Here is a 24,282-nt window from a genome sequence, read left to right as displayed (position 1 = left end):
AAATAATATGATAGGCAAAAGTTGACAAAAAGAGAACCAGGTATAACAATATTAATATGTCGTTCACTTACTTTAAGTTTAAAATTGCCTCTTTGCTAATGATCAGGATTTTATGAACACAATGAAGTGTTAAGACTGGTCATCTCCTGCTGACTAGCTAGCTATTCTCATGGGCATTCGAGTCTCTGATGTACCTAAATCGAAGTTAAATAAATTAATACATGTACCACTATCACTTTGCAAAAATAAAATAAATTAACAAAACCAATATAAACTAATAAAAAGCAAATTTTTATTTACTTTATTTGCTATATCCTTTATCCCTTGAATAAAATCTTTCAAGACATAGGTTCTGTGTGGCAAAAGTAAATAAAAGGGGAGGTGTTCTGCAGAGAAAAGTATGGACACTCCAACTTAGTCCAAAGTTCTCAAAGGATGGCTCTGAGGCTCGTAGAATTTCTGGAATCTGCCCACAGGCATACCACGGGACTCTTTGACTCCATCGCTCATATTCTTTCCCACTCAATCAGTTGCGTCCTACAAAATGAAAATCCTGTTGCCAAAAGCTGAGCGGCTAAAAATCCTGCAGCCTTTCTGCGTAGCCCAGCTTGACACTCGGCTGGACACTCAGCGGACCATGGGGTCTCCCTTCCAAGCCGGTAGTCAACTACCAGATGCCCCTCCAATGCCACTTGAATCCAAAGTCTGGAAAATCGAGCAGGATTTCTATGTTGTAGTCGGGAGGCAGAATTTCTTCTTTGGGAAAACTCAGTCTTTGCTCTGAAGGCAACTTAAGAGCATGGTCAGGCTCTAGCCAAGTTGACCCATAAAATTAACCATCACGGCCACACTTACACCAGCATCCAGAAGGCTCCTGCAGCAGAAGAAAAAGGGCTCTTGGCTTTGAAAATGCCAACTTCTTCGGCAACTTCCTTGGCCTCCTTTCCAGATTCGGTAAGGTGGAAATAATGCACTGGAGGGGAGAGAATTACCAGTTTTTTTAAAATACTGACAAGGTGTAAATGGTCTTCTAACTGGATGGTTAGTGCACAAGGCAGAGCTACCCGGGCACCACCCTTCTCGGAGCACTCCTGCACCCCAGGCACAATCCACCTGCCCTGGAGCCCTGCACCTTGTGGGGCCCGGGGAAGACCTAACCACGTACAACGAAAAGGAGTTATTTTATCGTTAGATGGAACTCTTGCCCCAACTTGTCACGTGGAGCTGGACTGGGCCAAATGGATTCCATTTCCAGGTTGTCATAAATGTCTTTTCCAGCCCTGAGCCCCATGTCCTTTCTGCTTAGCTGCATTTTACTGTCATGGGAAAGCAGTCGCACACCCCTTCCCTCCGTGGGCCAAAGAGAAGCACCCAGAACAGGCTGTGGGAAACTCTGGTTTAGATGTCCACATCTCTAGGGCCTGGCACTGGCTGAGGCACAGAAGACCTCGCCGGTTTGACTCGTTGACTCAATCATGCCCCGACCTGAGAAACCAAGCCTTTCCTTTTATTGCCTTTTTTTGAAAATAAAGGCATCCGTTGCCTCCAGATGTGACACCCCCTTCTGCTCTCTGCTCTCCTGCACCCCTATAACAGAGTTGGCGGCAGGCTCGGTGCAGCCTACTTTATCTTTCAGTCCCTCACCTGGAAAGCAGGAAGGATAGCACCTATCCAGAGTCCGTGGGAAGACTACACAAGATCCTGGGTTCTGAGCGCCTGACGTCACCGTGCACGAACAAAATCCCTTTCCTCTTCCCCGTGTTCAGTGCCGTGCTCCACGTGTTTCCCCCCGTGGCTCACACGTTCCCCTAAGCCAGGCTCGGATTCCCATCGGCTGGCAGAAGTGCAAACGGGGGGTCGGTCTGCCATCCTTCTGGCTTCGGGGTGAACCAAAGGAGGACGTGCCGTGTGCCTGCACAGAGCCGTTAGCGTACTCAGGCCTTTTGTTTCACAACGGATGGGACACCGGGGCAGACAGGTGTCTGAGAAGGTGACAGCAAGCAACCAAGACCGACAGGCGAGAGCAAGCCGCGGGGCCACCGCGAGCAAGTCCCAGGACGCAAAGAGGGCGGCAGAAGAGGAAGAGGGCGGGACTTGCAGGGCCAGGCACAGGGCGGGTGTGTGGGAAGTAGCAGAGGGGGGCAGGGGGAGCAGAAGGAATGAGAATCTCAGCCACACAGGCGGAGTGGGGGAAAGGAAAGTCCACCTTGTGCAGGAGAAAGCCATTGCTTGAGGTTCTGTAAACACGTGTGAGAGGCCGGGCCACGCGGGGAGAAAGGCGACTCTTCCACTCCCTGGCTTTGTCGAAGCCACCATCTAGCTTGTCTAGCTTGGAATGCTGCAACAGCCTTTCAGCTGGTCTCCTTGCTTCCGACCCGGCCCCTTTAGCCCTGGCCTCTGAACAGCGATCCGAGAAAGCCCGTGAAGCTTGAGTCAACTTATGTCACTCCTTTGCTTCAACCCTGCAGTGGCTACTATCTCAGAGCAAAACCAAAGTCCCACAAAGTTCTGCAACGATCTTCACGGTCTCCTATGATCTACTCTCCATCCCTCAGCATTCCTGCTACCTCCCACGTGTGTTTGGCCCAGCCAGAACAGCCACCTTGCCTGTCCTCACGTACACCAGACCTATATCCATGGCCTGAGGGCTTTCATTTAGCTCTTCCTCTACCTGAATGTTATTTTCCCAAAGATCTGCTTGGGTAACCCCAGCACTCCTGTGTCACACTTGGCCCTGCTCAAATCTTGTATTTTCAACAAGGCCTCCCCTGCACATCTTTTCTCGTGCTATGAATTGCCCCCAGACCCTACAGTCTCCGTTTCCTTTCCCTTCTCTTTTTTCTCGTTTGTGTCCACACAGGTCGTTAAGATTCTGTTTACTCTGTATTATCAGTATTGCATCACTAGAATGTCAGCCACACAAAGGCCACAATCATTGTCTGTTTGTTCCTGATTATATTCTAAGGTCTGAGAATGGTCCCTGACAACAGTAGCAGGTGCTCCATAAACATAAGTTGAATGAATGAATGAATGAATGAATGAAATAAAAGGGACTTTGGAGCCAGATGAACTCAAAGCTTGAATCTACCTCCATGCTTCTCCTCTTGGGCAAGTAGATTGAGCTTTCTGAGACTCAGTTCCCTCATTTGTAAAATGGGAATTAGAGTTGGTACCTCCTAAGGTTGCTATGGGAATTAACTAAGAGAACTTTATAGAAAATACCTGTCACAAAAAGGCTCCCATTAAACATGGATTTTCTTAAAACATTTCCAGAGACAGCAGTTTCTAGAATGAGAGGTTGCTTATCTTGATATTCTGGGCTGAAAGAACTGGTAAACGTTTGTGAACACGAACTCTCTGCCAGGCTCTATTCCAGGCAAGTGAGTAATAACAGAGAAGAAAGTAACTGTGCCCTCAGGGAGCACAGAGTCCTTCTGAAAAGCAGATACCCCAGTCCTAACTTCTATCGGAAACATTCAGAAGGTGTTAAAAGGAGGGGGGAAAACAGCAGAAACGAACTAAAAATTTCTTAGTTTGAAATAACGTTAGACTTAAAATAAAAGCTAAATAATGCCGAGCATTTCCATGTCTCCCTCCCCAGCTTCTTCCAATGGTAACATCTTAGGTAACCAGAGCGCCTCATCAAAAGCAAGAAATTGACATTGGTCAGTTTCTACTACAGATCTTATTCAGATCTCACCAGTTTTTACCTGCTTTCTGGGTGTGTCTGTATATAATACTATGAGGTACTATCACATGTATAAAGACGAACTATTAAAATCAGAAAGGATTTCACAAAAGTAATAAATATCTTGCTTATTTCTCGTTACATTCCGAATTCCGGGATTTAGCATTTCCATTTAATAGATAATATGGTGCTCAGAAAAGCTCAGCGACTTGCCTAGTGTGGCACAGTTCATCAGTGACAGAGCTGGTACCTTCAGTTTTCTGACACTCAGCATGTGCTGATATGAAAAACCTTAAGGGCAGAGGCTCAGGTGTGACAGTATTAGAAGGAGTTATCAGGGCTCTGGCTCCAGACTTAACCTGCCATGGACAAGTTTGCTGCTACACAACGGCTGTTTTGTAGGGACCACATTGCTCTTTCCTTTGACACTGCTCCACTCTCTGGCTCTGGAATATCTTTCATAAAATGCAGGGGAGGGAAAGGCCCATGACATATCAGTATTTTCTGGGGGAAGGATTCCCCCCAAATTTTACCCCTACTGTCCTGATACTTCCCAGCCAGAGTCACCTCTGGGGCTGTCAGCTGGAATCCTGCAGAGCAAAGAAAGCAGAAAGGTTTAAAATCAAGGGACACGGAGAGAAGCTTAAACAGCTTGGGAGGAATCCTGCAGAAAGAAAGTGACTGTTGTCCTTCCTTCTGAAGCTCTTTTTTGTTGCCCAGTCTGGCTGAAAGCAGCAGGGTCTGAACCTCAGCCAAGGGACAAAGGGCTTTTTTGGCTAAGAGAACTAATTGTGGTCACGATGGGCCAAAACAGGAGGGAAGTATTTTATGTGGTAAAAGGGCCTACCAAATGTCAGAATCGGTGCCTGCAGGATGTAATTTAATTCTGCAAGCATTTCTAAGCACCTGCTTTGGTCCAGGCATACTCACGGGATGGAGACAACCCTACCCCTCCATGAACTCCCAGACTGGTAGAGAAGTCATTCATTCTGTTCGTTCGTTCATTCGTTCATTCATTCATTCATTTAATCTCTCACTCCTTTGGCCATATAATTTTATTTATTATATTAAGAACATAGCCTCTAAATAAGAGAAACAAATTCATTCATTCCTTTAAGAAATATTTGTTCGGTGCCTGCTAAGTGTCCAGCACTGCTGAAGGCATTAGGGAAACAAAAGTAAAAAAAATAGAGGTCTCTACTCTCAAGGACATTGATTGGCTTGAGGCTGGAGAGACAATGAACAATAAACATAACAAGTAAATTATATAGTCTACTAGAGGAGAAGGTGGTAAGTGTTGTGGGAAAAAGAAAACACGGAACGGGGCAAGGGGCCTGGGGAATATGGGGCCAGAGAGTTTCACCTGCAGTGTTCAATCAGGCTGTCCAGCCATGCGTTAGTAGCCATGTGCATATGGGGTGGGGAGGGGACATAGTGCAGGTAGGGGAACAGCTAGAGACCAAACTCTAATGTGGGGCCACATCTGCTCAGTCCAGGAACAGTCAGGAAGCCCATGAGGTTAATCACAGAGAGGGAAGGGAGAAGAGGAAGAGAGTTAAGACTGGAGGTATACTGCACAGGGCCATGGTAGCATTTCTGCCTTTGTTGAGTGAAGTGTGTGGCCATGGCAAGGTCCTAGTAGAGGATTATCATGATGTAGCTCATGTTGCAGTGGGAGCATTTCAGCTGCCATGGTGGGAACAGACATTATGTGTACAAAGCTAGAGGCGGGGAGATCAGCCAGGAGACCAGTTCATCCAGAGAGAACTAGTTGTGATGAGCACCGGGTGTTGCATGGAAATGATGAATCACTATATTCTACGCCTGAAACTAATATTACACTGTATGTTAACTAACTGGAATGTAAATAAAAGCATTTTTAAAAGGTGAACAGAATAATAAAAACAACCATCGGAAGGAGAGTATGGCAAACAAATTTTATAAATTGGATAAATTAATAGTTGGCTTGAAAGCCTGAAAATTGGTTTATCTCATGCAGGGGAAGTTAAGGTAAAGCCAAAATTCAATTCTTGCTGTGGAAGATACTTTCAACTTCAAAAGTAGGAGAGGTAGGATTTCTACATTCCTGGCTTCTCCCTAATGATCAATTAGACTAAATGTGTCTTTTTCTTTTAATATTATGAGAATGCCTGAAAATCTTCAACTTCAATCACTTTTGCCTTCTCTAATAGAATTTCTATAAGAATTTTCTTTACCTTTTCTTTCTCTACCTTCTCCTGACTTAGATATCTGTGCATGATGGCTTATACATTTGTTTTCCCCTAAAACCATATGCTGAAACCCTAACCCCCAATGTGATGGTATTTGGAGAGGAAGCCTTTGGAGGCAATTAGATCCTAATAGTGGAACCTTCAAGAATGAAATTAATGTCCTTATAAAAAGGAACACAGAGAGCTTCTCTCTCTCTCCTCTCTCTCTCTCTCTCTCTATCTCTCTCTACCATGTGAGAACACAACAAGAAGGCAACCACCCACAACCCAGGGAGAGAGCTCTCCCCAGAAATCAAATCAGCTGGCATCTTGATCCTAAACTTCTGGCCCTCAGAAGTGGAAATAAATCTGTTTAAGCCATGCTTCAGTCTGTGGTACTTTATCATGGCAACCTGAGTGGACTGAAGACAATGTGTCTCCAGTCTGTTAACTTACCAATCAATCTCTGACTTCTCCATTCAAGTCATCTTTGTAAATCCACCTCTTACAAGCAACACTGCTGATTTGGCTAATGCTCTCACCTTGACACTAGTCCAAAAACAAGAACTATCTGTCGGTCAACATCAACAGTCTATTCCACTCGGATATCCTATCACTAATGTCCAAAATAAAATTAACCACCCCCCATTTCCTCCTCCATGCTATCCTCCCTTCCTCACTTCTTCCCAGTCACCCAGGTTAACACACCTGAGACGATGCTTTTACATTTGTGGACTCTGCTCCACAAATCCAATCAGTTGACCATATATTAGTCCATAAACATCCTATATAATATCCTACCTTTGCTTACATCTCATCTACTCCATTTCCACCACCCTTTTCTAGCTCAATCCTGGTGACCTCTCCCCTGGACTACCACGTTAGTCTTTTAATTTACTCCTCTGGCTTCAGTCACTCTCTTTAAGACCATCTTTCGCAAGACATCCTGATAAGTCATCTGCAAGCGCAAATCTCATCATATTCTTCCTCTACTCAAACACTAACAGCAGTTCTCCCTGCTGGTGGAAAAAAGTCGGACACTTGTTTCTCACCAGCTCCTCCTGAAAATGTGGATTTTGTCTGCCTTACTGTCTTTAATTCTCACTATTCCCCTCTATGCACTTTATATGCCAGTTTGTAGGAGAGATTCACTATGCACTGAACACTGTCCTCACTTGCTCTGGCTTCTGTTCTGCCTGCAATGCCTCTCCCAGCTTTGCTGCATGTCCAAATCCTTAAGATCCAGACAAAATCCTTTCCTCTGATGTTATCCCTTCTGGTCCGCATTCACTCTCCTTTAAATACCCTCAATATTTGCACCAGACCTTTAAAATGCCCTAATTTTGATGGTACTCTAAATTTTACCCGCTTATGTTTCATCCCAGGAAACTTCAGCATTTCAAATACTTTGTTTGTTAAGATAATTCCAGCTGCTGTAACAAATTAGCCCCCAAATTTTGGTGGCCTAACACAATAACGATTTCTTTCTCAGGTAGGAATCTAATGTGGGAGTTCCTGCTCAGTAGGCAATTTTTCTCCATGTGGGAATTCAAGGGCCCAGATTCTTTCCTTCTGGTGGTTCTCCCATTTCTTAAGACCCCCCAGGCTCCCTGCTTCCAGCCAATAGAAGGGGGAAAAAGAGGGTAAGAAAAAACACATTTCCTAATCATCGTTACCTGGACATACACCACTTATATTCATAGTCTGTTGCAAGAACCGGCACTTGGCCCAAGGTCGGGGGAGATATAGTCCGTGCCTGGGCCAGACACAGCTCTATTTGATAGAAGAGTGTGGAAGTTTTGGGTGGAAACTTAGTCTTCCCTGCCACACTCTGGCACACAGATGACATTTTACATCAAAAACATATAGTTGGAGCTAATAATACATAAAATGTTCACCTTTTAATGATCACTTACAATGGGCCCTTTTGTGCTAAGAATGATGTATTTATTATCTCCAACATAAAGAGCAACATTGCAATATAAAGATAACAATCATGCCTTTTGAGATGGGAAAACTTTGTTTCAGAGACGTAAAATGATAATAATCATAAGCATAATAATATTTAACGAAATTGATTTTAACATTAACTAAGAACTTTACATACAAGATGACTCAAGATGATAAGTTGTTGAGCAAGCTTTTGAACTCAGATATCTGAATGTAAAGACCACGTTCCATCCATTACTAGTTCAATCTCTCCTTTATGCTCCGCAGCTAAAATGTACCTAGTAATAGAAGTTGACATTTGTGGTGTGCTTCCTGTTATATACATTTATATATTTATATACTTAATTATATACTCAATTATATATACATTTAACATGTATTGAGGCACTGTAATATTTAACTTGCATTAATATATATTACAACATATTATGTTATTTTATAATTATATATGTATTTATAATCCCATTATATGCTAGTTATTATAAATATGTAATTAATATGTTACAATATGTTACATTATATATTATACATTGTGTTGCAAGCTAAATATTATAATACCTCAATACATGTTAAAGGTACATAATTGAGCCTGGCACACAGGAAGCATCATAAATGTCAACTTCCATTATATGTAGCAAAATATTATCATATGATATGAATACATGTATGTAGATACCATAATATATATTGCATGTACACTGTATGACATCACCGTCATGTCCTTCATACAGACGAGGAGACTGAAGCACGAAGTGGCTAAGTGACTTGTTCACAGTCTCACCGTGAACAATGGCCCCTGCAGGTGTGAACCTGGGCACCTGGGTGCCATAGCCAGAGCTCTAAGTATAAAGGTTGGCCACCTGTGCTAATCCTCTTGCTTCCCAGACCTGTTTGTTTTCCCAGACATCAGACCGTGAGGCCATGAAATACAGGCGCTGTGCAGTATTCATCATTGCACTCCAGTACCTAACATTGCCTGGCACACTCCAGTAAATATTTGTTGAACCCAATTGATCAAGTTCAGGGAACACTGCTACTGAGAGTAGGACCAGAGTTTAGAATCTGTGAGGTTAGGGGAGGAGCAGTAATTTCTGCCAGGAGAAGAGAATAACCCGGCATTTCAAGAGGCAAAGTCCAAGTGTTTCATGAACTTCTCACTATTTGTCTTTCTGGTGAACTTCTGCATTCCGGGCAGTAGGTCAGGACTGGAGAGCCCGTGCCGTAAGAATTCCATCCTAGCTCACCCAGCCTGTCGAGAGCACCCTTGTAACGCTCTACTTGCATGTTTCTGTGCCAAACACTACTCAAAAGCTCAAGAGACAGGAACATGTGTTTCTGTTTGCATTGGAAGTTTGGGAAATATGCCCGAGACAGAGAGAAATCCCAGGTCTGTACAAGTTTATCTTTTTGTCTGGGACATAAATAAAAATAAGGCCTGTGGTGTGAGAAAGGGCTTAGGATTTCCTACTCAGATGGCATGGCCACATAAATATAAAATAAATAATTAGGATTTGTGAGGGGATTTAGCTATCACAGAGCACAGTCATATATAGTGCCCTGCTTAGTCCTTCCAAACCACACCCAATCAAATCTTCCCACTTTTTACCAAGCAAAGGGAATGGTTTTTCATTTGGTTGTTGGCTTTGTGGCTGCTGTTCTGCTAATTTTTAATGAAGCAGTATTTAGACTTTCCGTGAAGAGAGTGTATGGAGTTCACACTTTGCTCCTCTGTTCCAAACAAGTAGAAGTGATAAGGAAAAAAAATGCACACACACATTCACCTACACACACCCCACATATGAAAGACATTGCCAGGAATAAATGGGAAAAGAGAAGATTACCTTTCTTGGATGAGGAAAGGAACAAAGATTAGTGAGAGAACTGTAGCCAGAAGCTTCCTGGGCTCTGAGTCTGAAACAGGGCTGTGGGTTCAGCTTCCACAGTGTGAATGAAATAAAAATGAAGCCACCATCCAAGATGGGGAGCTAGGCCCATGATCCAGGACTAGGCCCACAACTCAAAGTCAGTGGATGGATACATAGGATTTTCCCATAGATGAAAAGGAGAAGGGCTGCCCACCCCTACCCAGAGCTATAGATTGTAGGAAGCTTCAGGCTTGAGAAAGCCCAGAGGACACAGGCACCATCTCTCAATAAGGAATGAAATCAAGAAACATGCTAACTTGGAGACTGGATCTACAACATTCCCTTTATTGTCGTATGTGGAACTGGTTTCCTTAAATGCTAAGGTAAGACATGGGGATCTATACATGGGCCTGGGAGCAAGAAGAAGGCAACTATCAAATCATTAGGGAGGGTGGGATCAACAAAGATGGAGGGAGAGAGAGAAATATAATTCCTTTTTAATTCTAAGTCTGACTCCAGTTTTCCTTCCCAGCCTAACCCAGATGGAATAGAAACCAGGAATTGGAAATGCTGGATACCACTGTGGTTGGAGATACAGTGGAGCAAATACTAGAAAGAATAATTAAAAGTATATATATATATATATATATATATATATATATTCTACACCCATATATATATACACACCCAAAGTGTATGTGTGTGTTCTACATTCAAAATGACATAATTAATGTCCAATTCCACTCATCTCCAGGGCCACAAAAGACTGGAAGTATAATATTGGAGCTCTGAATGAAAGGCTCTGGATTCAGGGACACCAGGCATAGCTGAGGGAAGGTGCAGAACTAAAAATGCTGAAAATAAAAGCCCAGCACCTATTTTCACTCAGCTCCTACAAAGCCATCTGCCAGGCTTGTGCTCACAGACAAGATACTGGAGGATACTAGAATTCCATAGAAGATGGATAATCCAAGTGAAAAGACTTACAGTTACTAAACAGAGATTCCACAAGGAAATAGTGATCTACTCAATTGGTCAGTAGTGAAGCCCACCACTCAACCAGTCCTGACTCCACAAGCTGGATTTCAATGAGCTTTCAAATGATTTTTTTTCAATATAAACGAACAGCAAAGAATCACCAGCTTCTTGAAAAATACTTATAATAAACAGACCAATACAACTATAAAAAAAATAAATCAAAGAAATGGATTACGTACAGGAATCATGATATCATCTTTCAAAAGCATAAAAATTCTCATAAAGGTAAAAGATACTACAACTATGAAACAAGAATGAGTACTATTGAAAAAGGGACAGTCATAAAATAAACAAAGAAGGACTATTTTCAATTTTTAATTCAATATAATATTTGGGAGATATGCTAAGTCAATCTCCTGGAACCAAAGCTCAAAGAGCTAAATATGGGAAATTTTTTAAAAGAGAAGATCTGTTTAGGAGGGCCAACAGCTAAGTATTAGGAATTTGGGGGGTGGGGTGGGAAGGACAGTAGAGAAATACAGGGAAAGAAATAACCAAAGACATAGTACAAGAACTTCCCAGAATTGAAGAATATGAGCATAGAGATTGAAGGGCACCACTGAGTGCCCAGTGCAATAAATGAAAAAAGACTCACACTAACGCATTTTGTTTTAAAATTTTAGAACACCAAAGGTGAATAAAAGATCCTAAAAGCCTCTAGAGGGGGGAAAAAGAAAAAAATATAAATACTCATACATCAAAGTGGCACTGAAATTCTTTTTAGTAACACTGGATTTTAGAAAAAAATGGAGGACTATCTTCAAAATTTGGAAGGGGAGTGATTTTAAACTTAGAATTCTATACCAGCATAAACTATCAGTCAACTGTGGAGGTAAAGCAAAAAGTTTTCCAAGCCAGCAACATCCTCTCACCCGCCATGAATTCAGAAAGATAACAAGAGGTGTGTTGTGTTCTACCAAACAAGGTCATAAACTTTAAAAAAGAAAACAGTGGATACAAAACTATAGGGACTTCAACCCAGGAAGGATGCAAAGGTAATTCTAATGATGATGATAAAAGAATATCCCAGGCAACAGCTGCTCTACAGGTCCATAGATCAGAGCAGATCAGTGCACAAAGATGTAAGCCTTCAGGGAAGACGCACCTGTCTTTTTCTGTTTGACCATTTTCTCTCTCTCTCTCTCTCTCTCTCTCTCTCTCTCTCTCTCTCTCCCTCTCTCTCTCACACACACCTGATATATTGCTTAAAGAGTATGAATATACTAAAGAGAGATTACATTACATTTTTGTGAGTCTTAAAATGAGTTAATAGTAGGTGTTCAAAAAAATTAAGCAATAAAGAATGTATTAACTCTAGAGAAAACCATATATAAAGTATATATGTACACATATAAACAAGAAAGGAAAATCAATCCTAGTATCCTACATTGCTCAGTGGAGAATAGTATTTATGCACCATAATATAAATACTCATTCAAACAAAAAATATGATATAACTATATTGAAAAAGTGATAGATAGAAAGAAAATTATTCATTCTCCAAAATAACAAATAAATAGATAATACCTAAAGCTTAAAAGTAGCAATATGTTAATATCTAAAATTTAAAAACCAAGAAACAGCAATATATTAATATTATTTAGAAATATGGGGGTAAATACAGAGACACTGAAATATTTAAAAGAGGTTGCCCCTGGAGACCAATAAGCAGAAGTGGATTCTGCTACTATAGAACTGTTTGAGTTTTAATACATGTTCATAAGATACTCATAAATCAAATTAAGTTAAGAAGGGAAAATACAAAAATCCATTAATGTAATATACCATATTAAAATATTAATGACATTACTTTTTAATTAAAATTTTTTTCAAAACCTTAATAGATATAGGAAAAACATCTGAAATAACAGAAATCATTCAAGACAAAATGCTTAAGAAACTAGTAGTAAAATAAAATATATTTAACCTAAAATAACAGCAAATAGCATATTTAGTAAGTGTTGCTTAAAAAGCATTCAGGTTAAGTGAAGAAACAAGATGATGGTGTTCCCGTTCTCTGTTTCCATTTCACACTGTATTGGAGGCCCCAGACAATGCAATAAAATAAGGAAAAGAAATAACAGATATAAGTATTGGAAAGGATAAATTGTCCTTATTTCACACAGTAAAATTCTGTCACAAAACATCAAGAAAATTTATAAGACGGCCATTTAGAATTAAAAGGAGAGCACAGCAAAATTTCTGGATATTAGATCTACATATCAAAGTCAACAAGAAATTCTAGGATAAGTGCAGAAGAAAGACCTCTAAAAAAATGCTCACTAGATCCATGTTTATTTCAAGAAAATGTTAGAAACCACTAGGATTGCCTGGATGGCCCAGTGGGTTAAGCATCTGACTCTTGGTTTTAGCTCAGGTCATGATCTCATGGTTCATGGGTTTGAGTCCCACCTCAAGCTCCCTGCTGATAGCACATAGTCTGCTTAGGATTCTCTCTCCCACTTTCCCTGCCCCTCCCCCCTCTCTCTTTCTCTCTCCCAAAATAAATAAACTTAAAAAAAAAAAAAGAAACTGTTAGAAACCACTTATATTTATCACTAGGAAATCACTAAACAAATTATGTAATAAATTATAAACAACAATAACAAGTGTATAAAAATGGATAAATGTCAAAAATGTAACTCCAAAGAAAAAATAAGTTGTAAAGTGTTAAGAATAGTATTCTAATATATTTAAATGTAAAAAATATATTCTTTATTGATACGCTATAGATTAAAGTTAGAGTAAACTGTTAGACACAAGGACTGAAGAAATAACAACAAGCATGACAGTCTATGTTTTTCCCATATAAAATATATCCGGAGAGATATACCATCCAAGCTTTATATGGCCAACCTCTGAAGTAATTAGATTCCCAGTCTTCTTCCAGCTGTTCCTCTGTCATCAGAGAATGTCTCTGATCCTTGGGGTTCAAGATGTGCATTGTAATTCTGACCGTCACATCCAACTTCCAGTAGCAGGAAGAAGAAAGGAACAAAGAAGATGTTTTTTTTCTTATTTTTAAGAAGATTTCCAAATAGTTGACAAAACACTACTGCCTACTCTTTATTGGCCAATTCTTAGTACTAAGAGTACACCTATTGCAAGGGCAACTAGGCAACAAAATCTTCCTTGTAAAAATTGAGATTCATCTGTTCCAAGGACGAAAAGGAGAATGGATTATGGTAGGCAAGGAGGTAATAGCAAACATCCAGTTTACAATAACATTCTACTGGGTTTTAGAAGTTATCTCTAATTAATGAGGAAAGGAAATGGCATGCGAGCACATCATGCAGGGAGTTTGTTTCTGTGATGGTTATTTCTTTTTTCTTTTAAGTTTTTATTTCAATTCCAGTTACTTAACACACAATATTAGTTTCAAGTGTACAATAGAGATTCAACGTTCCCATGCAACACCCGGCATTCCTTACAATGTGATGGTTATTTCTTAAAAAACATTTGAAACAAATGTGTCAAATATGTAAACATTGACAAAGCTGGGTAGTAGGCTCATGGATATTGTCCTATCATTTCTTTTTCCTTTCTCTAAATATTCCACATAATTTTAAAAATCAAGTTAATTTTTAAAAGCTTAATTTATTCACCACAGTTCTATTAAAATCATTCTTTTTTTTAATGTTTTAAGTGCTTATTTATTTTCGAGAGAGAGACAGACAGACAGCACATGGGGGAGGGGCAGAGAGAGAGGGAGACACAGAATCTGAAGCAGGCTCCAGGCTCTGAGCTGTCAGCACAGGGCCCAACACGGGGCTCGAACTCACAAACTGAGATCACGACCTGAGCTGAAGTCGGACGCTCAACCGACTGAGCCACCCAGACGCTCCTAAAAAAATCATAGTAAGCGCACACGCACACATACCCAAACAACTTGAAAAATAATAATGATATCTAAAAGACTCACACTTCACTACAAATTCTCTTCTACCTGGAGGTCCAGCTATTTTAATTTTTATAGTAAAATCTCTGATTCATCAAATTACTAAAGTTTTGACTACCCCGATAAATCATCATTGCTGTTAACCAGCATTTGTTGAATTCCTACTACATGGAGGTAACAGTGTCAGGCTTTCTTCTAAACAACACATTATCGAACATGTGCCCGGTGTCATTTCACTTGTATTGGCTTGTGAATTATGAAGGATTCTCTAAATTTCTGATTCCCTGTGCAAAGACCAATGGACTCCCTTACTGATTCAAACAGTTGTTCTAGTGAGAAAAACGGACATGACACCTTTTTCAGAAGCATGCAGGCTGTGAGCACATTCTTTCACCCCTCTGCCAAAAATCTATTGAGCAGCTAAATTGAGCCCCCTGGCTGCACAGATCTCTGCTTAGCTGAGAACTTCCACTGAGGAGCATTTTTATGATACCACCACCCATTAGATGGACATTAAATTAGATGCCCCTTTCTTTGCTTGCTTATATCTTAGAATGCTTCCTTATCTCACCTCCTTCTCTATATTCTGAATGCCTGTTTACTTGTTTATCTGCCCCCAAAGACAGACCTCTCTAGGGGAAGATGCACCATTTTGGTCACTGCGGTATTCCTAACACATGGCCCAGGGTACGATACAGAGTAGTTCAATATATATATATATATTTTTTAATAAGTAAATGCCATTGACCTAAACACTGGTGTTGCTACTTGATCAGAACAAAGACATTTGGATTCTGAAGACTTCCTTTATTGCTTCTAATTTACAAAACTATAAAACACTGCCAAGTGCACAACTCACAGAAATTAATCTCTGAATATTAATTTTACAGTAAGTGCTCTTGGAATTTGCTTCAACTGAGGTATCAGAATTTAGAGAGTTCAATTACTGGGAAAATATTCCTACTACCAACAGAAGAATCACAAGGAACAATCTACAACTAGGCTGGCATACTGAAAGATTTAGTGTGAATAATGGATTTTCAGAATGTCTACATCATCAAGAGAAATAGCAAAGGAAAACAAAATCTCTGCCCAAATGTTTAGGCGCCTCATTCATTTCCTGTTTTTCCAGTAAATTCGCATTAGACACAACCCTTAACCTTTTCAGACCTTAGTTTATGTGGAGATATACGAGGCTTCCCAAAGCTTTACAAAATCAGTGCCTGAAGCCTCTTAGGACACACTGTTCCTTAATCTTTTCCAGCTAATGCCTCTCAAAAATCACACTGTTAAAAAATCTGGGTTCCATCCACTTTTTAAAAGAAGGCAATGACCTGCACACATGTCAGGAAACCATTATTCTATTTATCATCTGTAATTTTTTAAATTTTTTAATACTTATTTTTGAGGGAGACAGAGGGAGTGGGAGCCGGGGAGGGGCAGAGAGAAAGGGAAACATGGAATCCGAAGCAGGCTCCAGGCTCTGAGCTGTCAGCACAGAGTCTAACGTGGGGCTTGAACCCACGAACCATGAGATCATGACCTGAGCCAAAGTCAGATGCCCAACCGACTGACCCACCCAGGCTCCCCTATTTATCATACGTATTAAGTTTAAGGACTTAAAAAGCACTACAGTAGTGTTGTTGACAATATTATTGCTGTTTGTAGTTGCTGACAATATTATTATTGCCGTTTGTAGTAGGCTATATAGCATTTCCCCGAAATTCACGTTCACTCAGAATCTCACAATGTGTCCTTATTTGGAAACAGGGTCTTTGAAAATGTAATGAGTTAAGGATCCTAAAATGAAATCACACGGGATTTAGGATTGGCCCTAAATCCAACAACTTCTATCTTTATGAAAGAAGGAATGAACTGAGAGACATTCAAAGAAGAGGCCACGAGAAAACATGGAGGCAGAGATTGGGGTTATAGCTCCCATAGCCAGGGGCAGCCAGGGACTGTCAGAAGCCACCGGAAAGCCCAAACAGGCAAAGAAATATCCTCCCCTAGAGCCTCTGGAGGGAGTGAGGCCCTGATGACACCTGGATTTCAGATTTCTGGACTCCAGGGTTGTGAGAGAATGTCTGTCATTCAAGCCCCCAGATCGTATCACTTTATCATGACAGCTTAGAAAACTAAAACACTATTGGCTTTGAAAACACCAAACTAATAATTGCATCACTGGTGAAACACAGTAAAATTATTATGCTATGGCAAAAAACAATCAAAAGTAATTTTATTACTGGAAAAGGTATAAGGAAGCAGGAATTCTTAGGAAGCGTTGGAAAAACTGGGCTCTACCTTGGCCACAGCCAGGCCCCATGATCTGTGATGAGTACAGAACAAAAAAGCGCTGATTGGGGCAGTAATCAGTGTTCCTCTCAAATGCCCAATAAAAGTGGTCAATTACATACCATGTCAAACGCATTGTTTTTTCTTAACCGAAAAAGAAGTTGGAAATTGTAGAACTCCATAAATACAGTAAGACTTGAAATTGTTAGCACTTCTCAAAGTCTCATGTTTCAGACACTTCCCCAGTATTGGCTTGTCACCACCCCGTGCATTACGCTGACACCTGTTTTACAGATCGCACACAATGGGTTGGAAGCTCCGCGAATACAGGGAATTTCACCCATTTGTTTGCTGAACGTTGCTCGGCACATACCAGACACTCAACATATACTTGGTGAGTTAAATGGACCTGAGACTTGCCCAAAGAAACACAGCTAGTGAGCAGTGAAACCAGGAATCCAGGGGTTGCACCTGGGTAATAACGGCTTTCGGAATCATATTCTTAACCAGCTCCCCCATCCTACCACTGATAATGCAAGTGGAGACTTAAATTTCAAAATCTTTATTTATTTTTTTTAACATGTATTTCTTTTTGAGAGAAAGAGAGACAGAGCACGAGCGGGGGAGGAGCAGAGAAAGAGGGAGACACAGAATCCGAAGCAGGCTCCAGGCTCCGAGCTGTCAACACAGAGCCCCACGCAGAGCTAGAAACCACGGACCGTGAGATCATGACCTGAGCCGAAGTCGCACGTTTAACTGACCAAGCCACCCAGGCATCCCTCAAAATCTTTAAATAAACCAAGACAAACCATTCCAGAAAAATTGCAAAACAGTGAAAAGAAAATAATCAGCCAGTAATCTACCACTTTGTTGGTGAGCATTAACATTCTGTTGATATTTCCTCCTGGGGCTTTGTTCTCTTTGTGTTATATATGTCTTATCCCAAATTTACGTTCAAACTTAAATACACATTCTGGTTTTTAAATTTGTCATTGTAGCAAACAATATCTCTACACCTATAAACTCTTAATGGACAAAACATCATATATTCTATTGAGAGATTGTTACATAATTTACTTCAAGTATTCCCTATTTTTGGACATAGGTCATTTCCATTGTGTTTTTCACTACAAAGAGTTCTCCAGTAGATACCTTGGCTCATAAGCTTTTAACAGTATTTAAGATTATTTCCTTAGGCTATGTTCTAAAAAAGGGTGCCTGGGTAGCTCAGTCGGTTGAGCTTCTGACTTCAGCTCAGGTCATGGTCTCACAGTTCATGGGTTCGAGCCTCATGTCTGGCTCTGTGCTGACAGCTCAGAGCTTGGAGCCTGCTTTGGATTCTGTGTTTCCCTCTATCTCTGCCCCTCCCCCACTCATGCGCTGTCTCTATCTCTCAAAAAAAAAAAGTATAAGTTAAAAAATTTTTTAAATAAAAATAAAAAAAAGGATATGTTCCAATAAATAAATAAATAAATAAATAAATAAAAGAAAAAGACTCCTAGGTCAAGGGGTATCAAAATTATAAAGGCCATTTTTACTATCTTCTGATAAAATACTTTCCAAAAGGGGCATACCAGTTTATATTCCCACCAGCAACGTATGAATGTAAGAATGGAATGGAATGGCTACTTTATACACTAAAATATTTACTAATTTCATAAGCAATAAATGATACACTATTTTAATTTGAATTTCTTAGAGGCTCGAATATATACACGCCTATGCTATGACCCACCAATTCACTCCCAAAGAAATATTTAAGAGAAATGAGAAATGAGTGTGTATCTACCCTAGGAGTTCTGTTCATAATACCCAAACACTGGAAACAACACAAATGCCCACCATTGGTAGAATGGATAAATCAATTGCGTATTTTCATAAAATGAAATGCTGCAAAGCAATTTATAAAGAATAAACTACTACATGCAACAAATGGGAGCCTCTCAAAGAAATTATGTTACATAAAAGAAGTCAGGCACAAAGAGAAAATACTTTACAACTGCATTTATATTGTGTTCAAGGACAGGCAAAACTAACCAATCATAATGTAAGTCAGGCTAGTGATGGGGGAAGATTGAGTGTGAGTATTGACTGGGAAAGGACATGATGAAGGCTTCTGGGTGCTGGAAAGTTTCTAAATCTTGATCTGCACGTGGTCACATGGGTGTATACGGGTGTAGAAATACATTAAGCTTAAAATCAGTTCAATTTATTATTACAAAGGTTATATACCTCTATGGAATGGAAAAAAATGTGAAGATAAAAACAAATAACAAAGCATGAATTTTGAAGGACCAAAGAAGTATACGAACCCTCTTGTGAAGGTCCTTTAAGGTAAATGGTTCATTGCTCCATTTTATGGGAGTGAGAATTGGTTTTTGGATGATATCATGCTTTGCTGTTCAGGGAGTTAGATAATGAACTCACTGAACTATTTACACATATGTTTGAAGGTTACAGAAAACTGGAATGGTGCCCAAAAGACTCAAAAAGTAAAGGAAGTCATTTTAGCAATTACCATCTGGCTAATATACCACTTCAATTATTATTTAAATTACTCTTTTAGGGACAAAAACTGATAAGCATAAAAAGAGAAGAAAAGCATATAAAAGTCTTCAATAACTGGGAGTGGAACGACACTAGGAGTGAGAAGAACTACATTCTCATCTGAAATTTTCAGTATCCAGAACACCACGGTTCCCTGGTTTTCTTCTACCTTCCTCTTTTTCTCGTTCTCCCTTAGGTGTCTAATAAATGTCTCAAATTTAAGATCTTGATTTTCCATACACCCCCGACTCCCCCAAACGACTGCCCTCCCAGCTTCTCCAGCTCAGGACAAAGTAACAACACATCGCTCAAAGATCAAAATCCACACACAGAGAAGGGTCATAACACGGGAAAGCCCTCTTCCTCATTTGCTTTCATTCATACCACTTATCACCACCTCCCATGTCATATATTAGTGTTTTTATTAACTGTGCCTCAGAAAGAAGAATGAAAGGGGTTTTGGTTCATTACAGTCTCACCAGTGCCTGGAACAGCACTTGGCATGTTGAAAGGCACCTGGAATATGCTGGCTCAAGAATGAATCATATATTGTACATCATATAATCTGATTGAAATAAATTTGTAATAATAACAAAAAGGACCATCTTTTTTTTTAATTTTTTTTTAATGTTTATTTATTTTTGAAGGAGAGAGAGAGAGACAGAGTGTGAGCAGGGGAGGGGAAGAGAGAGAGGGAGACACAGAATCGGAAGCAGGCTCCAGGCTCCGAGCAGTCAGCACAGAGCCCGACGCGGGGCTAGAACTCACAAACCGCGAGATCATGACCTGAGCCGAAGTCGGACGCTTAACCGACTGAGCCACCCAGGCGGCCCAGGACGATCTTTAATAGTACTATCATTTACTCAATAGATTACTGTAAGGTTTAAATGAGATAGATTACAGAAATTATGTTTTATTTTTTTTGGGGGGGGGGGGGGGCTTGGTCATAAAATTGCAGATTGCTCAGCTGGTCTCTGCAGGATGATGGCCTCACAACTCTGACCCAGGCATTTGTAGTTGGTAGTCAGAAAGTGTGTGTCCTGACTCCGTCCCTGATTATTAACTGGAGACCCTTAGGGTATATGTATAATCTCGCTGAGTCTAGGTACTCTCATCCATAAATTGAAGATAATTAAACTTGCCTCGCAAGGTTATAATGCAAATTAGTTTAAATGATGCAGTGTTTATGAGCGTGCCAAGCAAGTACAAGGTCCTCAAAAAAAAAAAAAAAATGACAAAAAACACGGGTGTCTGCATTTATGTAAATTATACCATTGAGCATTACACTTTCTTGAGGGACCAAGTATTACTCCTAAATAATATTTATTATCCTTTTTTCTCATTATAAAGACATACTTACTGTAGAAATTGTGAATCCTCCATAGATATGACAGTTGCTTAGAATTCTACCTCCTTAAAGAACATGACTTATAAAAGCTGTATTTCTTTCTTTTGAGGTTTCATTGGTAGTATATAGAGCTGATTTACATGTTTATAATTAGAATAACACTGTTAATAAAATTTTTGTGATTATCTCCCTGAGTGAAATCCCCAGGTGGAATAACTGTATAAAAGGGAATGGAAACCATTGGAACTTTGAATGCACTTTGCCTAATTTTCTCCAAAAAAAACCATGGCATTAATTTATACTAAAGTCAGCAGTATGCATTTGTCTATTTTCCTCACATCCTCATGAACTAGTGAATTGAAGCATGGGGGAAAAGCACAAATACCATCGTGATACACAAACAAAAAATCTTACTATTATTTATTTTTATATTTAATACTATATTTGATTACCATTTTTGATAATGACATCATTACATTTGTAAAAATAAATATTATTTTTTTTCAACTCAAAATGTACAACCCCATCATCCAATAGTCGTGGTTTCCAACTCTTGCTGCTATGATTCCAGACATCTCTCTATGGATAGAAAGATATAAGGACAGGGAGGTATTTAGAGAACAAAGGAGAGAAGGAAGAAGGGTGAAAATAGGTGCTATTTCATTATTCCTGGATTCTGTGTTGGTGAATTTGTCTACAGGCTGTATTGTGGTGATCATTTTACAATATATATAAATATCTAACCACTATGGTTTACACCTGAAACGAATGTAATATGTCAATTATATCTCAATTAAAAGGATTTTTTACTAAAAATCTATTGTAACCCCAAAATCAATACTTACTGCACTTACTTAAGTATTCACTGACGTTCACGAAGCAGCAAAAATGTTGACTCACACAACTTGAACGTTCCCAGCTGAGGTCAAACAAGCAATGCTCTGTCTTCCTGTTTCAGAGTAAATAAGTGTCCTTTGTACAGTCCATTTAGGGCCAAAGTTCTTGCATTTTTGTGCTTTTTGTTAGTGATTTCACTGCTTAAAATGGCCCACAGGCACAGCAGTAAAGTGCCATCCTGTGCTCCTAAATTCGAGAGGGATATAATGTACCTTATGCTGGAAATCTGTATGTGAGATGAGCTTGTTGCAGCCTGACTTACAAAGCTGTCAGCCCTGAGTTTACTGTTAGTAAATCAACAACATACGTTAAATGTTTTTAAACGTTTAAACATTAATGTAATGATTGGTTGATGAGAAAATGCTGTGATCAGAGGCTTGTAGGAACCTAACCCTGTATTTCCCCTAGGAACAATGGTTCTATGTTTATTAATTAAGTGTTTGCAATGACTTTAAAGAACATACCTACCATGGATATTAAGAATCAACTGTACTTAAGAAAACTTAGAAGATTTTATAATCTTATACTATAAGTACTCCTATTAATAACAGTATTAAATTTGTTTTTACTTGACTCAATGGTAAAAGTATAAATCATGTAGAATTAAAGGAACTGCTGAAAAGTATTCAATTTTCTTCCCAACAAGAAATATCAATTCCTGAACAATCCCTCTATATTATTAAATCTACAGAGATTAGGGACGCCAGGGTGGCTCAGTCGGTTAAGCGTCTGACTTCAGCTCAGGTCACCATCTTGCGGTCCGTGAGTTCGAGCCCCGTGTCGGGCTCTGGGCTGATGGCTCAGAGCCTGGAGCCTGCTTCCGATTCTGTGTCTCCCTCTCTCTCTGCCCCTCCCCCGTTCATGCTCTGTCTCTCTGTCTCAAAAATAAATAAACTTTAAAAAAAAATCTAAAGAGATGAAAATGATTTTGAACTTACTGAAAGGCTCGAGTCATTGTGTTTTTAAACTAGGCTTCAACTTGACCTTTCCTGGACTCTCTGATATGAGGCTATTGGAACACTTATAGCTCCCAACACACACGTCTTCCCTGTACCTCCCACCCTATATTTGTTAAATTATTATTGTGTCATTGTCAAAATCTGGGTCATTCGTGTTTGGAGCTGTGACCATAAATTCTAAAGTTTTTCAGACTTGATCCATTTATAATCTGATTTAATACTCTTCAACAATGCTTTGGAGGGTAGTTTCTCCAATCCTGGACCCTGACTTTGCAATCAAGTGGTTTGGTATTCTTGTTCTTATTATTCTTATCAGTTCTATTAGAATAGTACTGTGTTGTTATCCTTAAGACAGAGGGACATGCCTTTACAATGAGCACAGAGCACACACACACACACACACACACAGGCACACAGAATACCAAACCACACCATGCGTGACCAGAATCACCTCCTCCTGATTCTCCCCTACACCCCCTGAGCAGTCCCTCTCACAGGTCACAGCAGACCTGGCAGCAACAGCTACCAATGTCAGGGAAAGCCAGCCACCCTGGGAATAACCATTTTTGGATCCAGGAGCCACACTCCATGGCACACATGGGCAATCTGAAGCTTCCCTAGAAAGAAACAACTTCCTTGCTATATTTCACGGATTCTAAAATACATTTTTTTTCACATTTTCACATTTCTGAAAATGAAGTGATCATGAATTGATGTTATGTCAGAATTTAATTGGCAACGATTTTTGTTTGTTTCTTAGTGATACACAGAAACAGTGATGGCATCTTTAACACACTACTGTGGCACAGACCTGAAAGGCAGCCTGTGAAGAAGGGTGGGGGAACTGCGGGTGATCAACAGAGAGAGAAGGAGGTTTGGGTAATTGGGGCAGAAAATGGCAAAGGTGAGTGAGTAGGAAGATTCAGAGTCACGGATGGAGAATATTTTAGTTGAAACACCGTGCAAAGGTCACTTGTCCATGATCATCATCCTCAAATATTTGAAGGGCTGTCATGTGGAAAGAGAGAACACACCCTCTTTGTGCAACTCCTGAGGGCAGAATAAGCACCAACAAACAGAGTAAATGTTGCTGTTTGGGGCTCCAAAAAATAAGGATTTTCAAAGTTTTGTTTTGTAAACAAATTGGATGAACATCCACCTGAGAAAATGAGGTTTATTGGAAGGAGTCGGGAAGAGACCTGTTGCTTTCCTAGACATCCCTGCCTTGCATTTGAGATTTGATGTAGCAACTTTTTTTCCAGTTTTAAGATTACAGAATTTTAAGAATTTATGCCCAGTTTAGCCTCCACTAGGGAATTATTTTATGTAAATAAATAATTTTACATAAAAAGAATAATGGAAACGTGTAGAAAAATATTAATTGTAAAGTAAGATTCCGTCAATATATCCATTCACTGGGATATGGTTAAATAAATCCAATGCGATAAAATATACAGCTGATTAGAATAACCACTACGAAAACCATGTACCAGCAAGGAAAACTATGTGGGAGAAAATCCTCAGTGGGTGAATAAATCACAACAATGCATCTTCACTGATTGTATGTAAAAGTATCATGTCTGCAAA

General features: G+C 39.8%; 1 long non-coding RNA gene across 1 annotated transcript; it reads right to left on the bottom strand.

Moving 5' to 3' along the window:
* Nucleotides 1–866: 866 nt before the first annotated feature.
* On the bottom strand, nt 867–22,398 carry LOC128776665 (uncharacterized). The gene is made up of 3 exons (XR_008421845.1): nt 21,694–22,398; nt 13,608–13,719; nt 867–973 (listed from the first exon to the last, which is right to left on the bottom strand). It is a non-coding gene; the product is annotated as an uncharacterized LOC128776665 (long non-coding RNA).
* Between the last annotated feature and the right edge of the window lie 1,884 nt (nt 22,399–24,282).

Source organism: Panthera pardus, unplaced genomic scaffold, assembly GCF_024362965.1.
Source record: "Panthera pardus isolate Hobbes unplaced genomic scaffold, ASM2436296v1 HiC_scaffold_13, whole genome shotgun sequence".
Classification (NCBI taxonomy): domain Eukaryota; kingdom Metazoa; phylum Chordata; class Mammalia; order Carnivora; family Felidae; genus Panthera; species Panthera pardus.
The sequence above is the reverse complement of the archived record's forward strand: the minus strand, read 5'-3'. Positions and strand labels throughout refer to the sequence as shown.